The sequence below is a fragment of the Lagopus muta genome, chromosome 24 (assembly GCF_023343835.1).
Source record: "Lagopus muta isolate bLagMut1 chromosome 24, bLagMut1 primary, whole genome shotgun sequence".
Taxonomy (NCBI): Eukaryota; Metazoa; Chordata; class Aves; order Galliformes; family Phasianidae; genus Lagopus; species Lagopus muta.
This window is the reverse complement of record NC_064456.1, coordinates 4,826,174-4,848,227: the sequence shown is the minus strand read 5'-3', so window position 1 is coordinate 4,848,227 and position 22,054 is coordinate 4,826,174. Positions and strand designations below refer to the sequence as shown.

The following is a 22,054-nucleotide window of genomic DNA, read 5'->3' as shown; positions in this document are numbered from 1 at the left end:
CCGAGGAAGCACCGAGCGGCGAACGGGGAAATTCAAATGGGTTAATTAGGGGGGGCTTCGCTTTTAAGGAGCTTTATGAAGAAATTATTTGTAAAATGGTTTCTTTCAAGGCCCCACAACCCCCCAGCACCGCAACACGCGCACTTGTGAGCGCACATCCCCGAGGTTCTCCGTTTGAATAGAGACCATCCCCGTCACAATCTAATTAACAAAAACCATAACGAAGCGGGTGGGGGGGAAAGAAAAAAAAACAACAAAACACAACTGCAGGGAACAACAACAAAAAAACCCCACTCCAAACTCCTGGGGGGGGGAAAGGAATTAAAGAAAAGCAACGGGAGGAAAAGGCGCGCGTGCCACACGGGATGGGGGCCGCGCAGAGCTCAGCAGCGGGGCACCTCTGCTGCAAAACCCCATTGAAATAATTAACGGCACCTCCAGCGCTGCTCCCCAACGGGACCCGGCTGCGTGCAGCTGTGCAGCTGTGCACGGACACAGGGCTGCACACACATCTGTGCTCACACGCGTGGGGAAAGGACTTCTGCTCAAGTGCAGGGGCGCAGCACTGCACGCACACCTGTGCTCACGTGTGCACATCAACGCTTCCCCTCACATGCACAGGTGCACACAGCCCTGCTCATGTGCACGGCACTGCGGCCCCAGCTGTGTCCCCACGCTGTCAGGACGCATTGCTGTGACACCAGCATCTTGCTCAGCGTTGACCTGCAAATGCAGCCTGGGGCGTAAGCGTCTTCCTTCACACACCACACAGGTGCCTCTTTGCTCCCCATCACCAACACACGTGTGTAGCGGGGACATGCAGCAGCACCTGCACGCAGCACGCCGTGCACACACACACAACGTGCAAATCCCTGCCCTCCCTCTGCACCTGAGAGGGAAAATGCCCACGGGTGCCCCAGCGCAGTGCCCAGCTGCAGTGAGGCAGAGGAGAGCAGCAGGGAGGTGTCCCAGGTGAGACCCAGGAGAAACACATCACCGCAGTCCTGGAGCTGCAAAGACTACACGGCGATTATTTCTGTGGTGGGAAGAACATGGATGCTGCAATCTTTGTCCCAGACTTGGTGATGGTTGTGCAAAAATTCACCTGGGGAGCGCTCTCCCCAGCACAGCGCCTGCTGCACGCCGATGCTTTCCACTTCAAGTCCCATCTCCGTGTGGTTCCCATCCAGAAATTCTGCTGCTCACGAGGAGAGAGAAGGAAAAAGGCAGCAGTGGGGCACAACTTTCCCTGGGCGCCTCCTGCTCTGCAGCACAGCTCTGGTGCCCCAGTCATGGCAGCACAGTGGGTCGGGCAGAGCACAGGAAGCTGTGCTGAGGGACTGCACTGCCTGAGTGCTGCACAGTGCAGGCCGTGCTCCTGACAACGGGGAGAACCCCAAACTGCTCGGTGTTGGGGTGTGCAGGCACAGAGCTCCGCACAGTGCCACCATGCACTGCCATGGGGCATCAGGGGTGCACCAGAGTGAGGGGGTGCAGTGGGATCACTGCACGCGGGACCCCACTGCCCACCCTGGGGTGAGTGAGAGCAGGCGGCCGCAGTACAGTGCTGTGGCATCACTGCCAGCACTGCACAGATGGGGCAGGGCTGCAGCCCCCACCTGCTCCAAAGATGCATCCATCCCTGAAGCATAGGCAGGGTGAAAGATGGCCCCCCTTAGAAATGGTTTCCCCTCTGAAGCCACTCGTGTGTGCCAGGCACTGAGCTGCACTGCTGGGATGTGCAGGGGAGCAGCAGGGCAGGGCACATCCCCCTTCCTCAGGGCACGTCCCAGCAAAGGGACACTGCACAAAGCACTGACTCCAGCAGGGATGACCCCCCTGGTGATCCCCGTGCCCCAAGCCCTGCTGGGCACCTGCTTACCCTAACCCTGCTTTGAAGCCACTTGCTTCAATGCCCTTGCATCACGGCGAGAATAGGGCTGTGCTCCATGCCACCTGCAGGGCCCACGCACTGTTTGATCCCACAGCCTCAAGCCTGACCCAGATTTAGGCCACAGCTCTCCCTGCCATCAGAGGTGCTTGTGCGGGCTGCAGCCTGCCAGCATCAAGGGGAAAGCTTCAAGGGATTCACAAAGAGATCCTAAAAGCAGAATGCGCCACGTTAAGTATCAATAAAATCTGCTGAAAAGGCCAAGTGCCAACAGCCTGAATGGAGCAACCTTTGGGAAGGATCCAGAGACCCCGAGCTCCCCACCCCAGGGCAGCAGAGCCAAGCTGCGACCCGGCGCACGGAGCAGAGTGCTGCAGCACCCAACCCCAGCAGCACCAAAGCACCAACCTCTGCCTGCAGACACGACAACAGGGGAACGTGTGCGGCTGCGGGAGGGAAGCGTGGCCCCAAATCCCAGCGTGGGAACGCCCAGACACACCTCACCCTGTGCGGGGGGGTCGGGGCTCCTTCCCCATTTCTCTTCCCCTTCGCAGTTCTGATGGGCACGGCGGCTCCGTGTGATGTGTCCCTGCTGGCCCAGCACGTGGCCCCAAGGCAGGATGAGGTGTGCTGTCAGCTCCCCATTGTCCATTTTCCCCCCTTTTTCCCTGGTTCCCACCTCGCACCTGCAGCCCAGCCCTGCTTCTGCTGCAGCCCCCGTGCGCACATCTCCCAGCGTGGTGTTCGTAAGCGCTGTGGCTTCATCCCCACCCAAACCCATCTCAGCAGAAGTGGTTTTTGCAGCTGTGCCCTGAACAGCATTTTCAAAATCCACGTTTCCTGCCGCAGGAGCTAAAGGACTTTGCCCCCCACGCGCTTCATTTTCTCTCCCTGTCCCATCCCCAGGAAGGTGAACATCACCGCCCTCATCTCCCACCTCAGAGCCGCGCACTGCTGCAGGGAGCTGCCATCCCAGCACACACAGGATGGGACGCGGGGCTGCAGGTGGGGCTGTTCCCAGGGCAGAGATGGAGGAGATGCCTCAGGCAGAACGCACACTGCCACAGGTTTGGGGTTTGCTTGGGCACCGCTGCCCTGCTCCGCTTCTGCGTCAGATGGCACTCTGTGCCGCTGCAGCCCCGAAGCCAGCACAGCCCCTGCACAGGGCGAGGCTGCAGGGCTCCACCAGGACAACGACACGAGGCCTCTGTGCCAACCTCAGGTTTTGGGGCAGCCAACCTCTCCTGATGTGCAACACACACAGCTCTGCTGCTGCCTATGCACAGAGGTTCCCAAGAACAGTCTGAAGCCCCAAAGCCCTCTGCTTGCATACGGCGGGGCTGGGGACGCATCTCCATCCTTGTTCTACCTCTGGGGCTGATAGCAGCTCCAGGACTACCTGGCACCATCCCAGGGCACCTAATGCATCCCCAAACCATCACCACACACCTCAAGGAGCCACAGACCCACTGCTGGGGGGAGCCAGAGTGCACCCCAGCATCAGCCCTGCTGTTCTTCCCTACACGACCCACCTGCCCACCCAGCCCGGCGGCTGCGTCCCTGAAACTGAGCACACTGTGACATGGAACATGACAGCTCCTCAGAGGAGGTCCCTATGCCGAACACACGGACAGAGGGCAGAGCCCCTCACAAACTGACAGCAAAGCAGCAATAAGAGTTACTCACCGAACCCTATGGTGTGCAGGATCGATTCCGTGCTCATACACAATGAGGGGCAGGCAGGACAGAGCTGGGCTGCGGTGCTGGGCAACGTGTGGCTGTTCTGCATCCTATGAGCCCCCCAGCACAGCCAAACCATCCCGCCCCAATAAACGCAGCTGTGCAAGGAGCTGGGCAAGGTGCACGGCAACGCGCTGCTTCACTGCCTGCTGCCCCGAGCTGCTCAGCCCCCAGCACAGCCTCACGGCCCAGCAGAACCACTGGAAGGGAGAAAGGGGGGGGGGGGGTCCCTGTGCCACCTCTCAGCACAGTCACGTGCAGAAGCTTTGCCAATGAGGCAGAATAAACAGCTTTCAGATCGCCTCCAAAGCGGGGCCCCCGGTGGGGTTTTCTCCCCCCCCCCCCCGTACGTTAAAAAAGATTTTTATTCCTGGTGCCTGTTTTCACAGCTGCCTGCGAACCTGAAAGGAATCTTCTGCCCCTCCTCAAAAACAAAACAAAAATTAAAAAAAGTTTTATTACTGCACCTTCCACACTTCTGATAAACGCATGCAGGCAGAGGAGCCGCAAGAAACCCCTTCTGCTTCCCAGCCACGCTCTGCTCTGCTCAGAAATAAAATACATAAAGCAAACAAACAAAATCCAGAACCACCACACCAACCCCACCACACCACCGCCCCGAGGTGCTTCTGTGTCCGAGCTTCTGGTGCCGCTCAGACCCAATTCCTGCAGCACAGGAGGAGCTCTGCTGGAGCACGAAGCGCAGCGCTGCTCCCTGCCAACGCGGGGACGGGGAGCGCCGGGCTGAGCTGACGGCTCCGAGCACGCGGCCAACAGCAGCTTTTATTTTATTGCATTTCACTTTTTTATCCTTCTTTTCTTTTTTTTTTTTAATAGAAGAAACGGGGCTGAGCCAAGCCGTGCCCAGCAACGCTGCCGGCACTGTAACTCGGCACAGCCCTGCACGGACATCCCGGGCCCAGCTCACAGCTCCCGAGCACAGCGCACAGCCGCAGCATCTCCTCTCGGCCCAACTCCCCCCCGACCTCCTCGCTCCCAAACGCGTTTCCCCGCAGCGCTCCGATCCCCGGCAGCGCTTCCTGCAACCCGCGGGCTTTACATAGGAGCAGAACTTTGCAAAGCGATTCCAGTCCGGAGCAGCATCGCAGCGAGCGGCGCGGCCCCGCACAGCGTCCGCAGGACCCGGCCGCTCGCTCCCATCGCCGGGCTGCTCGGCAGGTCCCAGCCCGGGCGCGTTCCGGCTCCGCTCCCCCCATCGCTCCATTCCCAGCTCACGGCTCAGCCGCAGGAGATGGAAATCAAAGCGGACAGCGCAGCGCGGCGCAGGAGATTGCCGGCGCTCACTGCTAGTGGGGCTGGGGGCACTGCTGGACCCCCTCCTCAACCTGCAGCCATAGCGCTCCAGGCTCCAAGGGAGCCCGGCAAAGGGAAAACATCCCGCAGCGAGAGGAGCCCTCCTGAGCCCCCGGCACCGACAGCCACAGCCGCGTGCTACTTTTAAACACGGCTGTATAAAAGTCACGGATGGGGAGGGAGGACAGAAAAACAGTAGGGGGGGTGTCAGAGCGATGCCACCCTTTCCCAGGTGAGAAGGGAGGGGGGGCAGGTAGGGAAGGAGGGAAGGCCACGACCCCAAAGTGCACCTTTACACCTCCTTGCATCTTCCCTCAATGAAGGCACAGCCCCAACACTCCCCTTCCCCACACACAGTGCTGCCAGGACCTTGCTGCTGGGGGGCACCTCCTGAGGCTGGGATGGGGGGGGATTTCCCCTATTCCTCCTCTGCCCCAAATCCAAATCCAGGCTCCATGCAGCAGCTCAACAGAATTCACTGCGCCCAGCAATGCACGGGCTGACGAAACACGGAGCCGGGGGGCCCCAACAGCAACCCCCCCCCCCCAATCATTAATACAAGCTCATACACAAACAGAGCAGCCCCCGAACCCGGCCCCACTCACAGCCCCACACCACGCACAGAATTTCACCCCACGGCCTTTTCCCGTTGTTCTCTAGATTGAAACGAGGAAAGAATATAATAAAAAGAAAAGAAGAAAAGAAGGCGGGGGAAAGGAACACGAGAAATGTTACAAACCCGCTTATTTCTCCATCCATCCATCCACCCCCGGGGGCTTGTTGGGTTTTAGACTTGAAGGAAAGGTGGGAATTCATAAAAAGAAAGAAAGAAAGAAACTCAGAGTCGGGTTTTGCAGGAGCTCCAGAGCTCTGTTTGTTGGGAATTGAGGGGGGGAGCATCACACAGACCCCACTGAGTCCCACTGCACCGCACTGATTTCCCAGCGCACGGCGGAGATTTTTAACACAGAGAAAGAAATACATAAAAGAATGATAATAATGATTAAAAAAAAAAACAAAAAAAGTAAATCTTACTTCTGGTTCGGCCAAGCTTTTAATACAGAAACTAAGAACTAATTATTATTATTTTTTTTTATTGCTTTACAACGCGACTGGCGGCTCCGGGAAGAACGGGAGAGGATTCCTTCAGGGCTGTGCAAAGCAGAGCGGAGCCCCAACGCAACTTTACCCCCCCAGCACAGCACGGAGCGTTCTGATTTACCCGAATTAAAAGCGCACGGTGACGGAGGGGGAGAGAGGGAGGGAGAAGGGGAGACAACACCGCGCTTTGGGTTCGGTCGGTGGGTTTTTAAGAAAAGAAAAAAAAAAAAAAAAAAGATTTTGAGCTGGAAAATGAAAAGCCGACCGCGCTCCACTTGTTCTCTCCCGGCGCTGCTCCGGAGCGCTCCGCCGACGCGGCACTGAGCGGCCGTCCCCAAATCGCGGCCGTCCCCAAATCGCGGCCGTGTGACACCGGCGGGGAAGGACCGAACCCCCCCCATCCCACCCCAAACCCCGCCGGGATCCTTCGGGCGGGGCCGTCCCACCTCGGGGACGATGCGCTGTAACCCCCCCGGCCCCATTCCCACCCTGCAGCCCCTTCGGCGCACCGCCCCGACGAACAAAGGCACCGAACCCCGAAAGCCGCCGCACCGCCCCCCCCCCCCCTCAACCCCCGCCGGCCCCAACCTGCGGGGCTCTCCCACAGCCTCTCGCAATTTAATTATTATGATGTTTAATTATTTTTTCCACCTCTCCCCCCCTCACCTCGGAGCGGTCCGACGGCCGCGGGTCGGGCCCGGAGGTGCGGCACAAAAAGTTGGGGCCGCTCCGCTCGGAGTTCTCGCTCCCGAACGAGGGAACGGCTGCGGGATGCGGAGAGGAGGGGAGGCGTAGGGGGGAGGGGGGGGAAACGGTGGGAGAGGACAGGGGAGAAATGAATAATAATAATAAAGTGATAGTAATTAAAAAAAGAAAAAGCCCTCAAAGCGGCCGGCGTGAAAACTGCGGCGAGCAACGGAACGAAGGGGGAAAAGGCGAAGTCCCAACAAAGGAGCGCGGCGCGGAGCGGTGGGGGCTGCGGAGCGGATCGGGCCGAAGGGGAGGGAGGGGGTTGGGGGGGAGATGGGGTCAGCTCGGAGCCCCACTCCCAAACCCTACTCCCGCTTCTTCCGTTGCCGGCGGGGAAACGCCTCGGTGGAAGAGGAGGGGGGGGGGGGGGAGGGGCGAGAGAAGCCCCCGGCACCCGCACACCCGAACTCCCCGCCACACACACCGAGCGGAGCCCCCCGAGCCGCCCCCCTCCGCCCCGCACTCACCGACCCCGCTCTCTCCGCCTTTGTCCGAGCGCCGCACAAACTTCCGAGCGGCGCGGAGTGGGGCGGGGGGGTGGGGGGGGGGGGAACGAGGGGGGGCCGCGCCCGCAGAGTTCCGGGGCCGCGGAGCCCCCCGACCCCCACACCTGCCGGCCGCGATGGGGCGGGGGGTCCCGCGTCGCCCCCTCGCTCCGCTCTCACCCACCTGAGCGCGCCGAGCGCGGGCCCGCGGCGGGCATGCGGCCGCACCGCCTCCTCCTTTTCCTCCTCTCCTCCTCTTCCTCCCCACCGAAAAAACTTCGACGGGGCGGCCGCGCCGGGGCTGCTGACGGCTTTAGGAGCGGAGCGCCATGGCGGCCCGAGCGGCACCGGCACCGCCGCCGCCCCTGGAGCCCCGCGGCGGCTGCTGGGCTGGGCTGGGCGGCGCCGCGCCGGGGCCGTGCGGAGCGCGGGCAGCCCGGGGCCGGGCCGGGGCCGTTCGCTCCGCGCTCAGCTCCGGGGCTCCGCTCGGCGCGGCGGCGGTGGCGGCGGCGGCGCGGGCGCGGCGGCGCGGGGCGGGCGCCGGCCGCCCTACCATAGTTCCTCTAAAGCAGGTGCAGCCGCTTTCCCCGCCCGCCCCCCCCACCCCCCGAGGAAGAGGAGGGAGGGAGGGAGGAAGGGGGGCGAGCGCCCGCCCGCCGCTTTGTGTGGGGGAAGCGCCGTCCCCACTCGTGTGCGCCCGCGTTTCCCGGTCGCGGTGCCGCCCCCCACCTCCCCCTTTTTTGTTAATTAGTGCCCGCGTTAATTGGTTGCCGCCGCGTTTGGTCTCCCGGTGGAAAAGCGTTGGAAGGGAAACTGAGGCACGGGGCGGAGCGGCTCCGGAGGCGGCCCGGGGAGCGGGGGGGGGGGCCGCGATCCGCTGTGCGGAGGGGAAAGGCGACGGGGTGACCCCCGAACCCCCCTCCGCCCCCCACCGCTCACCCACCGGGGCCCCTACCGCCATCAGAGCACCGCGTCAATGCGGCCGAGCCGGCATCCATCTGCCGCCCCACATCTGGACTGAGGGCCCAGACCCCAGATCACAGCGCAGTGATGGGGACTCACCTTCCCCACATCCCCCCCAGATCACAGAATGGCTGTGAGACCCCAAACCCACTCTGTTTGGAGCCGGGACTGGGGGGAGAGGGGGGGGGGTTGAGATCTCTGCCCTGAGGGCGGCTCAGCAAATCTCACGTGGAATCGGGGAAAGAAACTTTTCTGCAAAGTGCCGAAGTTTGTTTCAGCAGCAGCGATGTGGGAGCACTGCTTGTGCTTCAGTGGACATCGCCGGGTTTTGGAGAAATGAAATAGTTTTAAAAGAGAAATTGGAATGAGGAGGTTTTTTTCACGACTTTTTTTTTTTTTTTTTTTTTTTCTTGTCTTGAGCATTTCGTTTTAACAAGAAAAAAAGAAAAACGAGAACAAAAATCAGAGCTATTCTTCAGCCAAAAAGCTGCGCACCTGGAATGTCCGTGGGGCAGAACAGCAGGCCCAGCATGTGGGGCCTCAGCTGTGCCCTCCCCCCCCGGGCTTGGGGCCCCTTTTTTGGGGCTCGCTGGGTCCCCTTGGTGGGGAGTCACCCTGGGTTTGAGGTCTCCTTGTTTAGGGGTCCCCTTCATTTGGGGGCCCCTGGATGTGGGATCCCCTGGGTTTGGTGCCCACTTGTTTAGGGCTCTGGGTTTGACGTCTCCTTGTTTAGGGGTCCTTTGATTTGGGATCCCCTGGGTGTGGGGTCCTCTTTTTCAGGGTCTGCATGGCTTGGGTCCCCTTGGTCTGCTTGTTGAGGGCCCCCCTTGGATTTGAGCTTGGTTTGGGGTCCCTCTCAGTTTGGGGTCCCCTTGGTTTGAGGGTCCCCCTGGATTTGGGATCTTCTTGTTTAGGGGCCCTTTGATTTGGGTGCCTCTAGGTATAGAGTCCTTTGATTTGGGATCCGCTGGGTGCAGGATCCTCTGGTTTGGTGTCTCCTTGTTTAGGAGTCCCCTTGGTGTGTGGTCCCTTTATTTAGGGATCTCCTTGGTTCGGGGCTCCCCTGATTTGGGGACAGGCATGGGGTGCCTCTGCCCGCAGTGGCTCAGACCATCCTGAGGCGTCTGCACAGCACACAGAGCTTTGTTTCCCCCCCTGGACACACAGCCATGCGCTCGCTCCCCTTCCTGCCTCCCCATCCCCACGGTGATGCAGTGTCCCGACTTTGCAAGTTCTTCACCAAATATCAGCCTGTGAAAAAGAGAATATATGTTGGTTTTGGTTTTTTTTTTGTCTCGAGATCCCAAACCGGCACTCTTCTGAGTGAAAAAATAGCTGCGCTGAGAGCAAAGAGCCTTGTCAGACCTGAGCTCACCCTCTTTTCTCCACATAAGAATAGCCCCTTTGAAGACATCAAATAGCATCCGAGAGGGAAGGATTTGCACAAAAAGATGTGGGCAGGCTTCCACCGAGGGGAGGTGGTGGATGGAGGGCGGCCCGGAGATCCCTCTTTGTTCAGAAGGAGCTGCAGAGCCTGGCAGAGGGATGTGGGATGCAGAGGGGTGCAGTGGGACGCAGTGGGATGCAGGCACACCTCTGCCAGACACACCGACAGCACCAGAACCCCACAGCTGTGGGGCCACGGTGTGTGGGGCAGCTGCAGGAGCGCTGTGCATGGACCGGTTTGGGGTTTTTTCTCCTCTTCTGCTTCCCCCATCAGAGCACTGAAAACCTTTGGTGAGCGGCTGTTCTCAATCGGAGGCCGTTACCTGGAAGGCAATGATGCCGTTTTGCCATCAGGTTGACAGAAAGCTGAAATCTTTTCTGCTGTGGCAGAGCAGCTTGAAAAAGAAAAGCTGAGTTTATTCTTGTTTGAAAATCAGAGAGGATGAGGATGAGAACAGCCCCGGATTCTGCTTCTTCCCTGACTCCTCACAAGACAAAAAGTAAAATAACGACAGTAAAAAATAAAAGATGGAAAGAAGGGAAAACAAATCTGGGGATGGGAAAATACGGAAAATGGGGAGAGTGCCACCTTCTCCCTTTTGGATCAATATTTAGTAGGGAGGGCACGGTGCATTTCCACAGCTTAGCCTCAAATTCCCATCCCTTCCGAGGTGCAAAGCAGAAAATCCTATTTTCAGTCTAGCACAGCCTGTGTTTCCGTGCAGCCCTTGGCACAGCGGTGCCTGGCAGCGCTCTGGGGCTCCACCATTTACATGGTCCTGTGCGGGCGCTGGGGGCAGGAGGAGGTGGATGGGATGGGATGTGCTGGCAGCCCACGGCTCTTGGAGCAGCGCACGTGTTGCGCAAGGCAAAGCAATGATGCACCGAGTTACTGTAAGTGATGAGAGGCTCCTGGCTCTCTGTTAAAGCGACAGGCTGCGTTGTGTCCCGCACGGCCCCCCCCAACCCAGAAAGCCCCCGGGGAGAGGAGCTCGGCCTTCCCGAATTGGGGATATTACAGAGGGCGCAGCATCCCCAGCACAGCATGGGGTTCCCAGTGCCGTGCCTCAGTTTCCCCTCCTTGCACAGAGGCGTCAGTGAGCTGTGGGTGTGATGTGGGTGTGCTGCTCCCACACAGAGAGAAAAGGAAGTGGGGAGGGGGGCAGGGCTCCAGACAGGGACCAATTTTCCTCCGTGCCTGCAAAGCCTCAGCGTGAGAGAGGGAGGAGGCAGCGAGCCCAGGGCCGTGGATCGGTGCGCTGCAGCACGCCAGCAGTGAGCCGGCACTGCGGCACTGCAGTGGAGCCACTCCGTGCCATCTTATGCCTTGCCATGTCGTGCCATGCTGTGCTGTCCTGCTGTGCCATGCCGTGCCTTGCTTTGCTATACTACACCGTGCCATACCATGCCATGCCGTGCCATGTCGTGCCATGCTGTGCCATGTTATGCCATGTTGTGCCATGTTGTGCCATGCTGTGCCATGCTGTGCCATGCCGTGCCATGCCGTGCCATGTTGTGCCATGCTGTGCCATGCTGTGCCATGCCGTGCCATGCCATGCCATGCCATGCCATGTTGTGCCATGCCGTGCCATGCTGTGCCATGCCGTGCCATGCCGTGCCATGTTGTGCCATGTTGTGCCATGTTGTGCCATGCCGTGCCATGTTGTGCCATGCCGTGCCATGCCGTGCCATGTTGTGCCATGTTGTGCCATGCCGTGCCATGCCGTGCCATGTTGTGCCATGTTGTGCCATGTTGTGCCATGCCGTGCCATGCCGTGCCATGTTGTGCCATGTTGTGCCATGTTGTGCCATGCTGTGCCATGCTGTGCCATGTTGTGCCATGCTGTGCCATGCCGTGCCATGCTGGCACCCAGAGCCACAGCACCCCAACTTCTCTCTCCTTGCATGTGCGCTGTTTTTACTCCTTTCCTTTCCCCTCTCCCCTCTCTGTCATGTCTCTGCTTTTCAAATAACGTTACTCATCCGGAGCAGGACGGCTGTGCTCCGTGTTTGTCTGCCCTGCTTCCCTGGGGAGATGCTCACCCGCACGCGGTGACTGCGCTGCGGAGCCGGGATTACTCATGGTGTAAGGTTTAAGGAAGGGGGGGAGCCAGACTTGGCCCTTTGTCTGCAGTTGTTCATTTCAGGATACATTTTTCCCCTCCTCTCTTTCTTCCTCTGCCAATGCTCTCAGCCTGGCTCCCCGTGCTCCCTCCTCCTCCCTCACCCCATGGCATCAGCCTACAGCCCCGGTGGAAGAGGTCCTCCGTGCATCACCAACAGAACTGAGCTCTCCACCCCCCCCCCCACCTCTGCTCACACTGCTGTTGCCCATTTCCACACATTCTCACCCAATTTCCTCCTCATCCTGCTGCCTGCCATCACCGGGCTGAGATACAGGAGGGAAAAACGAGGGGAAAGCCCCACATCTCTGCTCCTCCCAGGGGGGAGTTCTCACACCCCTGATAGGGGCACGATCCACTTAGGAATGCTCTGCAGAAAAGTGTTTGGGCCGCGCTCCTTCCCTTTCTGCGTGCAAAACTGCAGCAGATCAATGAATATTTTAACAAAGAAATATTTCATTAAAGGAGCTGATTGCTTAATGAACTGTCCCTGTGAGCCTTCAAAATGCAACGTGGTGTGGTGTGTTTTTTTTTTTTCTCCTCCCTTTAACGAAGGCGAAGATTCCTATCACAGTGAGCTGCCTTATCGCATTGCCATAAAAGCCTGAGCAGCCCCAGTGTGTGGAGCACGGCACACAGCTTCCATGGGAGCAGGGATCCCACAGCCCAACCCATAACCAACAGCAGTGGGTAGGGCACAGGGCGTTCCCATCCAGCCCAGGCTCATGGCACAGCGTTGGGGACGAGAGCTACTTGAGCTTGGAGAAATAACATGGAATCACCAATTTTCCATCAAGAAGAGTGAAGCCTCTTTTTGTGCTTTTGTAAAATTAACGTCTGCTGATGAGCGTCCTGCTCACACGGTGCCAAGTCATTAAAATCCACACGAGGAGGATGTTAACAGAAAATACGCACAGAGTTTGGCTGTATGATACAGAGATGTGTGTGTGTGCAAAGCTGCCGGCAAACAAGAACATTTCCAAACCAAGCCCAGCAAGGGGTCAGAGCCACCCATCTCACGACCAGGGCTGCGTCCTCCTCACGTGAAGGCAGACGTTTCCCAGCCCACTGCTCGCGCTTTGGGATCAGCCGTAAGGAGCTTGAGAAGGCTGCGATCCCCCCAGCCCCTGCTCACCCCTGCCTGCCCTTTGGAAAGCGTCCCTTGCGCAGCTGCCTGCCGGCGAGCTCAGCCCCACGCTTTCCCCTTCATTTGCTTGTTTGTCAATGTTTCTCAATGCCTCCAAATCCGGTGCTCATCTCTGGGATTCTGCGGAAAGGAGCCCCGAGTGCAATCCCTTCCCAGGGCAGCGGGCAGGATTAGATCATCAGCTGGCATTGTGAGAGCTGAGCGAGCGCTACTGCAAGAGGGCTTCGGTTGGGTGCTACGGCAATGGGACGGAGCGCGTGCTGGGCCGGGCTGCCCCTGGGGATGCTCAGCGATGCCCCCACCCTGCAGCAATGGCCACACCGGGAGGGGGCAGAGGTTTAGCAGGAGGTCAGCTTCTAACCAGGTTCTTCACTGCTCCTTCTGACCCCCCCCCTCCCCCCAGCCCTGGGAGCTCGCAGGAAGCGCAGTTGTGGTGAAACCGGTGTTTGGTTCAAGCTGGATCCTTCAGCTGGCCATGCCGGGTAAACACGCGGCTCTTGCGCTCCGTGCACATTTGTGCCACTCTATTTATAACTTTATTTGGGACCGTGGAAAATGGGGTTTCCGACTGAAAAGTCTTTTCTTGTTCTTTCGTGACCTTTGTTCAACAGTGACCCAGTTTCACTCCAAATGTGGCATATACTGTTCCTCAGGTGGGAGGAGAGCATTCAAAACTGGGTCAGTTTGCATTGGGAACGCAGCCGAGTGCTGATAGCTCTTCATTTGTTGGAGGGATGGGGTCCTGCTCGGAGTGCTGCTCGTGGCACAGGGACGGCTGCTGCTCTCTGCTAGAGAAGTGGGTCAGTCTCCATGGGAAACTGCTCATCCCCATTGCTCGTTTTTAAGGACCCGCTGCCTTGTAGCCAGAACTGCCCACCCCCAAAGCGCTCAGGTGGATGCGATGGCCCTGAGGTCCCTGTGGTGGGCACTGGGTGCTGGAGGCTGATGGAGCCTCATGCCCTCAGTCTATGCACATGGGCTGGGGCCAAGAAAGATGCGAGGGGAAAGAAGGAGGCAGCGAGGAGGGACCCTCCAATACTCTGACCTACTTCAGAGCCTAATCCACAGCCTAATCGGGGGGATCTGAATCCAAAAGGCTGATCTCTCCCCAGAAAGGAAAGAGGGATGGGGGACACGGGCCAGCTGCTGCCACCCAACCGCAGGGACCCCAGCAGGGCTGGTGGGGACGGACACCTCTTCCAAAGGGGACATCACTGCAGTCCTGGTGGGAAGGGAGTGTGGCCGTGGTCTGGTCCTCAGGACCTTGAGAGCCACAGAACTGCCCTTTGGGGAGCAGTGGGATGGGATGGGTGATGCCTTCGGGGAGCAGCAGGACCGTGGGCACAGTGGTGGGACCCCGCAGTGTGCAGAGCTGGCGATGCAGCGGCTGAAATCAGAGTGAGAAAGCAGCACAGTCTGTCCTCCACCGCCTGCCACGTCTGCACCGATGCTTTCTCAATGTGCCATTGACTCGGCTGTTTCACGGGACACTTAGGAGTCAATCTGCAGTGTGGCTCATGGGGAGGAAATGGGGCACGTCACATTGCTCCCCGAATAATCGCTGGGAGCAGCCACTGTGCCTGCACACAGTTAGTGCTCGCTGAACAGAGGATGTCACAGTGCTAGGACTGCGTGTCCCTGTCCCTGTGGGATGGGGATGGAGTGTGGATGGGGTGGGGGTGAGGGTGGGGATGGGATGGAGATGGGAATGGGGATAGGATGGGGATGAGATGGGGATGGGAATGGGATGAGGATGTGTTGGGGATGGGGATGAGGATGGAATGGGGGTGGGGATGTGTTGGGGGTGGGGGTGAGAGGGAGACAGGAATGGGGATGGGGATGGGATGGGGATGAGGTGGGGCTGTGGATGTGGATGGGGACAGGGTTGGGAACGCAGCGCTCGCAGCCCCGCACACACACGCATGGATCCGGCAGCCCGGAGCACAGTGGCAGCAGGCTGTTCTCATTACAGCCCAATGAGGCTGTTTACTCACCCAGCTGGAGACAGTTAGAGAGTGATAAATAATGAAAGAGAAAACATGATTTTCCCCTCTGTGGTTTCTATTTGTGTAACCATATGTCACAGCTCAATACGGCAGCATTTTTTTCTGCTTTATTCAGGAAAGAGCTGATTTTTTCCATGGAGTGGCTATTTTCTTTTTTTCACCCCCCCCTCTCATTTTTTTTTCTTTTTTTTTTTTCTTCTGGTGTGCTGACAAAAGTATTTCTGTTTGTTTCCCCACAAAACTCACTCTGGTTCCATCTCCTCGCCGTCTGGCTGTCCCAGTGGCTGCGGGATGCGATAGGGCTGCTCTCAGCTTTTCAAATACCTGTCATGGGGCCACGGGGAGAAGAACCAGCTGAGAGCAGAGCGAAGGGAACCGCCGAGGGCTGCGGGAAGGGCAGCGCCGGGGTCACCCTGAGGCTGCAGCAGTGCCGTGCTGGGGGATGAAACACATCGGTGCCTTCCCTGGTGGGAGGAAGGAGGGTCAGATGGGTGATGCCACCGCTCCTGGGGTGTTCTTGCAGTGCTTTCTGAGTGCTGTGCAAGGAGCTGTGCATGCAGGGAAACTGAGGCACGGGCCCTGCATCCTCAAGAGCTCCAGCTCGGCTGCAGGCATCTCCTCCCCTGCCGTGCCCTGCAGCCTGAGGGCTGAGTTTTGGAGGTCCTGGCATGCTGTGCTGCTGAGTTTCCCCTCGGCCAGGGGCATGCAATCTACTTTCTGCCTTAGCAAGTTCTCCGCCTTCATAACAGCCTCTTCCAGCAAGATATGGCGCTTCGGGAGAGCAATTATCCCGGTGACCTCATCCGTGTCTGCAGCATGAGCTCAGCCGTGCAGGGAGGTACGCACCCAGCTTGGCTCGTCCCGAACCCTCACCCTGGAGCCCAATCGCAGCACCCAGGAAACAGGCAATTATCTGTGGCATAATTCCCCCCGGGCCAAACGAGATACCTGACAGTGATGGGATGGGTGCAGGAGCCTGGGCACAGCACGTGCTCAATATCCCTGATGCACAGCGGTGGCATTTGCGGAAGTTGAGCTGGGGCTGAACGTGCACCTCTGGGCCTTCAGTGGGGTTTGGGTTCTGGACCTTCAGTGGGATCACAGCTTGAACACAGCATCACTTCTGATCCCTGATCACTCCAAGCAGGGTCCCAAAGCCTCTGCTGTGTTTGCCTTGCTGCAGATGAGCCCAGCACACCTTCCTCCTCGTGTGGCCGATCACTTTTTTTAAATGCATGAAAACTGTTTCCCTGGAGGTTTGGTGCGCAATAATCCCAGAGCACCTGGAAAGGAGCAGCATCCACCATGCCCTGCACACACGTGTGTGTCACACGGGCGTTGCACAGCTCTCTGCTTGGCTGGGCCCACTGCTCAGTGCTTGTCTTGCAGTACCCAGCAGCAATTCTGACACTGCACCACCCAGGTTTCAGCAAGGCTGCTGTCTCTCCAGCTGCACCATCTTGCCTGGTGTGCAGAGGTGAGGTCTCACTGTGGGAAGCAGCTGGGAAAGCATCACTCTCAGTAGTACACTCCCATTCATGTGCACCCCAATGTGTGGCACGAGGCTGCTGTGATCGACACAGAAGCCACCGCATCCCCTGCCAAACCAGCACAGCTCCAGCTTGGAGCCACACGCTGAGCACTTCCAGCACCAGTGGAATTGTTCTTGCTGTAACGCAGCTGAGCTAAGTGAAATCAGTACCTTCTTGCTCCAGGTCACAGCAAGCTCTGTTGTGGGACGTGAGCTGATGGAGGAGAGGAGTCCCGCTGACCCCCCATTGTTTCTGCAGCCATCCGTCAGCACCCCCACGCGCTCCTGAGGCCCCCCCATGTCCTCTCCACTCCCCGCAAGCACCACAAAGTACAGGCTGGGGATTCTCTGCAGGTTAATTGAGGTTATTTCACACTCAAGCCCCTTTGCCTCTGCAAACCAAACCTTGCAGCAGAGCACCAGCAGATTCCATATGCCACACTGCACCGCTCGGTGCCCAGTGGGGATGTGGGTGCTCCTGTTCCTTCCCTTCCTTGTCTCCCATCCCTTCCTTCCCCTCCTTGGCCAGCGTGGCAGAGCACCCAGACATGGCCCACCTGAGCCCCCTCTCAGTGCTGGCGTTTGTCTGTGTGCAAGCAGTGCTCCTGGTTACCACGACTGCGCCCAGCACTGCCTGGGTTAATGGGAGCGGCTGGATGGAAAGGGCCCTTTTTATTGTAAGAGCAGATATGGAGAAGAAAAAGCGCTAGAATCATTTATCTGGCTCACAGCTTCGCTAATGCCCTCGGCTTTAGGCCAACGTGAGATATTATGAGGTAAATCGGCCAAGTCATGCTATACAAACATTTCAAAAAAGAAAGATATTTTCAGGCTCTTGAAGGAATTCAGCCCTCCCCCTCTGCCCCCGCGTCGGGTTACTGCAGCCCTCGGCCGGGTCGGAGCCCCTCCACGTCCATGTGCATGCTCAGAGGAGAGTAAGTGAGCAGATAGGAGAAGCCGGGTCGGCTCTGGGGCAGAGAGGGGCTGCCACTATGCAGCCGGGACCCCCAGGTGCTCAGAGTCCCCTGCGTCCTCCATCCACAGCCCCCAGAGCAGGAATACCTCGTTTGGGCTGTGGTTCTGCTGGGTTTCGGGGTTAATGATGGACTTTAAGTTCGTGGGGCAGTGGCATGTTCAAGAAAATACACCTTTCTCCTTGCTCACGACATTTAAATCCACGTGCTTTGCTGCTTTTTAAAGGACCATTGGAAACGTCTCTCTATTCCCGTTCCCGTGCCCTGAGCAGCTCCCTGCAGCACCCACCGCTGCACGCAGCCCTCATTCCCAGCTGGGCCCTGCAGCAGAAGCTGTGCCTGGTCCCCTCATGCAGACCCCCTCCGAGAAGAGGCAGCAGCACCCATCCCCACCCACCCCTCATTCTTGCTTTTGCCCCTGGTCCCATCCCTGCTCCAGAACGCAGCCCTTCCCCTCCACGCTCTCCATCCCCCGGGACCCCCATCGCTTTGCTGCAGGGCACGGAGCGAACGGCACAGCGGCACAGAGAGCTCAGAGTCCTCTTTAGGTGTCCCAGGAGGAGGCAGATCTGAGAGAAGGCAGCGGGGAAGGTGCCTGCAGCAATGTCAGCACGAGAACAGCCGGGCTGACAGGATTCAGAGCAGGGATTAAGGTTGGGATCAGGGATGCAGGGAAAATGAAAAAAGACTCCGCTTCCAGGCACGCCTCTGCCACGTTTGCCTTCTTGTTTGCTCGGGAAGAGGACGGGCTCCCAGGGCACGGGGGATTCAGAGGCCCTGGATCTCCCTCCTGTTGGCACTGTGTTGGATGTGGAAGCAGTGAGGATGAGGAGGGGGTGTGGGTGCTGGGTGGCAGCTCCACCACAACCACCCCACTGCTGGATTGCGGGATGTGCATAGAGCAGAGCTACGGGGCACAGCCTGTCACTGGCTTACTGTGGTGGAACTGCTCCTGTTCCATGCCCATTCAATGCCTCCCACCTCGGGGTGTCTCTGCCTTCCTCCTGGCAGCTGGCAATGTCCCCACAAAGCTGTCTGCAGCGAGGTGACATTTGTGGTGCATGGGAAAACTGAGTGGCTGCCCTTCCCCGTGCTCCAACCCTGCTGAGAGCAGGACTGAGGGTGCTGGGAGTGTGATGGGGAGCGAGGAAGGGGGAGAAAAGGCCAGGTTGGTCCTGCAGCTCCTTTGGGTGCAGAACATTGGGATCTGCTGGAGGACGGACAGATGGACACAGGGCTGTGGCAAGAATGGGAATGGGACCCAGCAGTCCCCAGAAAAACCCTCTCCTTGCACAGAGCAGGATGGGTTGGAGCACCCAGCATCTCCTGCCTGCATTCCCTTGCAGCTCCCCCACACAGACCGAGCACATGTTGCACCCAGCAGGCCGATCTGGGGCTCTGCTTTGCAAAGCTGCTTTGGGGTCTCACTGCCCGGTTGGTGACAGCTCTGCTGAGGGCGCACAGGAGGACAGCAGGGAAGCAAAGCGCCCAGAGCCACGCTCCCAGCAGGAGGGGATCCCAGCTCCTGACCCAGAGCCCTTTCTCTCCGCACACAACCCATCACCTCCCAGCCCCCCCCTCGCAGGGACTCTGGCTCCGATGTCCCCACAAGGATCCCAGAGCTGCACGCTGCTTCTCTGCTCCGAATCTCTCACTTCAGCCTTTTTCCCCTTCCCTAAAGGCACACAGGACACCAAGTTTTTCCCTCTCTGCCCTCTTTTCTCTCCTTCTCCCCTCCCTTTGATTCCCAGCACCCAACTCTGTTCCCGAGGTTTTTCCTTCCTTCCTACCCCTCTCCCCTTTTATTATTATTATTTTTTTTTAATTTAAGTTTTTCTTTTAACTTTCAAGGTCAACACGGACAGACAATGCCACCAGTGCCTGTTTGATATGTGAGCGCTATTGGCGTCCATTGCCACGGTTTCCGTGGTAACACAGTAACCATTAATTTTCAATTAAAGTAGACAAAAAGCCCGATGACAGCTCCAGGTCTGCTGAAGATGTCAAGAATCCGTATTAATATACAGCAAGAGAGCATAATTGTGTGTCCATCTTCCCGAGCAACGAAAATGGAGGGATAATTACCAGCTAGAAAGCCACTCTGTAATTTTGTTCTTACTGTCACCACAACCCTACATATTAGCATAAATTAAAAGCAGGGTTTATTGTTACCAAAGTGCATTGATATTTCCAGCCTATTTTCTTCCTTTTAACTGTTTGTTGTTGATGAGTGACTCCTGGACGCGCGGTGGGTGAGCGCGGGGCCGGCGGTGATGGATGGGCTGCGCTGTGCCACCCGTGCGGAGGGAAGGGATGGGGGAGAGGAGGTGGCACCGATCCCAGATCCGCCCGTGAGCTCCGTCCCCATGTGGGGACACGCGGCCCTTCCCAGTGTGACAGCCACAAAGCGGTGGCTGTGAGCGAATGGAAAGATGTGGGTTCCTCGTATGGCGTCCCGGGAAAGCTGTCCGTCCTTCGGGGGGAAATTTGGTGTAATTACCCTGAAGGCAGCGATCCTCGCTCAGTCAGTCACAACACTGACCCGCTGCTAGGAGCTGACAGGGAAATTACAGGCTGTGTGCTCAACAAAGGGGCTTCCTTCCTTCCTTCTGGGAGCGAGGATGAAGTGCTGAGGTTTGAAGAGAAAAGTGTGGGCTTGGGGGCTCCGCGGCAGCGTCTGCGTGGGGCTTTCCTCCGCGCAGGGACTGGGAGCAGGGATGGGGTCAGGGGGGAAGGAGCGCTTCGTGGGCTGGGAAGAAACCAAGGAGACCCAAATCCCATAGAATGAGGAAGGTGGGATTTGGGATTTGCCCCCTGACCCTGCACTGCACAGGGATGGACTGGGAAGACCCCACCTCCCCCCTTAAGGGCTGGAATCCAATGGAAGCACTGCTGTGCAGCTCCAGGAACTTTCCAACGAGCAAAAAGCTGGGAAACAGCTTTGGGAACGAGTGATGTGATGGGACGGATATCTGAGCTGGAGCCCACAAGCTGCATTTGACCAGCACTGCAGGAGGGGCTGCAGGAGGCTCACGGGGATGCAGGGCTGCGGGGGGAGGGCGGCACACGGGGGGAGTTCAAAGGCGAGCGGGGGGTCCTGATAAGGGTTTGGGAAACAGAACCCGAAGGGAGGGTTGGAGGAGCTGCGTTGTTTAGTCTGTGCTGGGAAAGGCTGTGGAGGGTCTGATAACGGCCCCATGGGATGAGGGGTCACTGCAAAGGGACCGGGATGGCCGTGCTGTGTCCCTGGTGAGGGGGGAGCGGCTGTTTTGGGCTGGGGAAAACGGTGTGCAAAGCACAGCAATGATAATCCGCAGAGATCACACTGCAGGGATCACCAGGCTGGGCCAAATCAGAACTTTTCAAAGAGAACTGCAGCAGCACATCAGGGTGCAATGGAGGGAGTGGGAGCAGGTGGGCAGCACCTGGCTGAGCAGCTCAGGATGCGTTCTGAAAGGGTTTGTTTGGAGAACAAGCAGTGCCTCAAACATTTGGAAATACGGCAGCAGTTCCAAAAGCTCCAAACGGGGTTATCTGATTTTCTGTAAACAAAACGCTCTGCTCTGGATTTTTGTTTCTTCCAAATTCCATTTCATACTTCTAAGTGTTTCTGTTTTCATGGCCTGAGGAGCCACAAACAGCGGTGCCCACATCGTGCCCCAGGCTCCGTCCCCCTGGGACACCACAGCTCCAGGATGGAGCCCCGAGATCCAGGTGCTTCCAGATGGAAAAAGTGAGCGCTCAGTGGACCTCAGTCCCTTCTGAACCAAACCTGCAGTGTCACCGGTGCTGCCCCACTGGCACTGGTGCCGAGATGCTGGTTTGGGGCAGTGGGTCACCATTTGCCTTTCCCAGCTCCCCATCCGGCAGCTGTGTGGGATGCTCTGATCAGCCCCATTCTGCTCTGTTTCCTGAGGGAAGCTCCTTGCCCCAGTGCCAGCTCAATGCCAGCCCCCCTCCCCACAACCCCCACCCCCAGAGCCCCCGCACAGCCCCAGCATGCAAAGGGTCACCCCCCCCACACACACAAATACCAGCCTGCCAGTCGACACAGAGTACATACATCTTAAACAAACACTTGGCTGGGCTGTTTATCTCCACAGCCTTTAAACAAACTCTTTCAAAGGTTTCTGCTGATATGAGAGATTTACTGAAAACCATTCGCCCTTCTTAAAAGCCTCTCAGTTTATGCTGCTATGGGTGAAACGAATGGTGTTTCAGCCTGGAGTTTTCTGTCTCCTGACCGCATGTTTATCCGAGGGGCCGCTGCTGGCTTTGATAGGAGAGCAGCACGGACACAAATCTTTACGAGGGAAAATATAAAATAAACCCAGCGACGCTGTGTGTGCACATGTGCGCGTGTGGCACGGGCTGTGGGGGCTGAGCAAAAATGTGCTCGTCGTGGTGCGATGGTCCCTTCCCCTCCCGGCTGCACCTGGCACCCCAGGGCTGCTCTCCCCATGGGGTTGCTCCTCGTGGCACTGGGATTTGCCCTCAGCCCGTGGGTTTGTGGCTCAGCACCTCCTGGAATCGCTGGCTCCCTGCGAGGTGAAAAGGGGGAGAGATGGGAGCCAGGGCCCAGC

At 58.3% G+C, this 22,054-nt stretch overlaps 2 protein-coding genes across 5 annotated transcripts in view; one reads left to right on the top strand and one right to left on the bottom strand.

Annotated features, from left to right (window-relative positions):
* FOXP4 (forkhead box P4) overlaps positions 1-7,658 on the bottom strand; it is a 37,226-nt gene extending 29,568 nt beyond the window's left edge. For all 4 annotated transcript variants that reach the window (XM_048926320.1, XM_048926321.1, XM_048926322.1 and 1 more), the window contains exon 1: positions 7,466-7,658. The gene's annotated coding sequence lies outside the window, so the exon portion shown is untranslated. The remainder of the gene's footprint in view (positions 1-7,465) is intronic.
* Positions 1-22,054, top strand: part of ITPR3 (inositol 1,4,5-trisphosphate receptor type 3) — a 275,096-nt gene that overhangs the window by 46,699 nt on the left and 206,343 nt on the right. The gene's annotated exons all lie outside the window — the stretch shown is intronic.